Below are 2500 nucleotides of genomic sequence, written 5' to 3' on the forward strand. Positions count from 1 at the left end.
CGCGCGTATTCCCAGCGGCGCCGCTTGCGCTTCTGCAGCGGCGGGGCGGCAGGCGGCCGCTTGGATGGTTGGCGCGGCCGCTGTGTCCTGGTGATCGACCTCTCCCCCCTGGACCCGACCGACGCAAGGGCATCCGGGAGCATGCCCAGGATGACATCGGGCGGCGTGCCCCGCCCCAGACCAATGACTCGATCCAGGGCAGAGAAACGCTGGGCGGAAGCAGGTAGCCCCGCCAGATGCTCCCAGATGGCGGCGTCAGTCGGCCCCTCCGGCGGCGGCCCGGTGGTGTCGGCCGCGAAGTCCTCAGCTGCGTCGACGGGCGGCGCAGCGGCCTCGCCCGCGTCAGGCAGCGAGCTCGCTGCTCCACGGCGGGACGCCGGCTCTTCACCCCGACCGATCTCAAGTGCCTCCATGAATTGGCGGACAAGCTGCTTGTGGGCAGCTTGCCGCCGTCGGCACTTGATTGCCTCAAGCGTTCGGTCGGGGAACATCCTGGTAAGTTCTTGATTTACAAAGAAGAACCGGGCGTCCCTCTCCAGGAACAGTTCGGCCTCTGCCTTGGCGAGCGACAGGACTTCTTCCTCCGTCCACCTCGCGCGATGCCTCTCCGTCACGATCTCAGCGTTGGCGGCCGCAGGGTGTTGGCGGCGGCGATGGACCCCGAGACCGTTCTTCGTGGTAAAAGTGCGGTGGCACTCACTGCAAGCAAAGGGAGCTACACAAACTATCGCATTTTCGTTACGGCCGGTTGGCCGGATAGGTGCTGGGGTAGCTGGGGTGGCACCTTCAGCGGAAGGGCCACCATCTCTTGTTTCTTGTCGGCTGCCCCCAACTATAAAGGGATAATGCGAGGGGGGGCTGGTAACCCCCCCAAGCCCCTGGTGCGGTCTTCCACTCTGCGAAAATCAGCGGGCCCACGAGAAGGGGAGAAGACCGCAGGAGAGGAGAGGCTAAGAGGGCTAGGCCCATGTATTGCGCATCACTCTCCCTGTAACTATAACCCAAGGAAGGCACCTCGCAGCAGCAGCACGACTACATCAAGACCGCACTTCGAAAAGCCAAGTCCGGATGCAGCCACACCGCCGCCACTTGGCCACCTTAAGAGAGTCATAGTTACTCCCGCCGTTTACCCGCGCTTGCTTGAATTTCTTCACGTTGACATTCAGAGCACTGGGCAGAAATCACATTGCGTCAACACCCGCTAGGGCCATCGCAATGCTTTGTTTTAATTAGACAGTCGGATTCCCCCAGTCCGTGCCAGTTCTGAGTTGATCGTTGAATGGCGGCCGAAGAGAATCCGCGCACCCGCGCGCCCCCGGAGGAGCACGCTAAGGCGGACGCGGCCTCGCAGCAAGGAAGATCCGTGGGAGGCCAAGGCACGGGACCGAGCTCGGATCCTGCACGCAGGTTGAAGCACCGGGGCGCGAACGCCGCGCAGGCGCGCGCATCCTGCACCGCCGGCCAGCACGAGGCCAACCAACGGCGAGAGCAGACCACGCCCGCGCTAAACGCCCGCACTTACCGGCACCCCTACGGCACTCACCTCGCCCAGGCCCGGCACGTTAGCGCTGACCCACTTCCCGACCAAGCCCGACACGCCCCGATCCTCAGAGCCAATCCTTATCCCGAAGTTACGGATCCAATTTGCCGACTTCCCTTACCTACATTATTCTATCGACTAGAGGCTCTGTTGTCCATCTGCCAGATCGTCGGCCCCGGTCTGGTTGTACAATAGCGGTCCGCGTCAAAGAGCTTCTCTCTGGGCTTCAGGTTTTTACTGTTCCACCTACTTTCCGGGCTACTTTGCATACACCCCCATGGTGTGTTCGTCGCCCTTGCCTTCGGCTGGACCTGGCACAGTGCCCGAAGGACTCAGTCCCTCCAGAGGCCTTCCGCCGCCGCTTTTATTCTATCCTGGCCACGTATCAGGGCTCTGGTATTGTCTACACTGACGGTTCGATGGTTGCTGGTCGTGTCGGGTATGCGCTCACTCTAGGGGACCGTTCCGAACAACGTTCCTTGCCGGATGGCTGCAGCGTTTACACTGCTGAACTGGTCGCCATCTTTCGTGCCCTAGAGTATATCCGCTCCTGCTCAGGTGAGTCCTTCGTTATCTGTAGCGATTCCCTGAGCGGTTTACGAGCTCTCGACCAGTGTTTCCCTCGTTCTCGTTTGGTGATGGCTATCCACGAGTCTCTGCACACTCTCGCCTGTTGCGGCCGCTCTGTGGTCTTTGTGTGGACCCCCGGTCATGTCGGTATCCCGGGTAACGAACATGTTGACCGCCTGGCTAAAGAGGCCACCACCAAGCCATCTCTGGACCTTGGCCTCCCTGAGACTGATTTGCGGGCAGTCTTCCGCCGCAAAATCTTGGCGCTATGGAACGAGGAATGGCGCGAACTGCCATTGTCCAATAAACTCCGTGCTGTCAAGGAGACGACGGCTGTGTGGCGGTCATCCCTGCGAGCCACTCGCAGGGAATCGGTAGTTCTTTGCCGGC

General features: G+C 61.3%; 1 pseudogene; it reads right to left on the reverse strand.

Annotated features, from left to right (window-relative positions):
- LOC124621137 overlaps window positions 1-2500 on the reverse strand; it is a 9330-nt pseudogene that overhangs the window by 3982 nt on the left and 2848 nt on the right.

Source organism: Schistocerca americana, chromosome 6, assembly GCF_021461395.2.
Source record: "Schistocerca americana isolate TAMUIC-IGC-003095 chromosome 6, iqSchAmer2.1, whole genome shotgun sequence".
Taxonomy (NCBI): domain Eukaryota; kingdom Metazoa; phylum Arthropoda; class Insecta; order Orthoptera; family Acrididae; genus Schistocerca; species Schistocerca americana.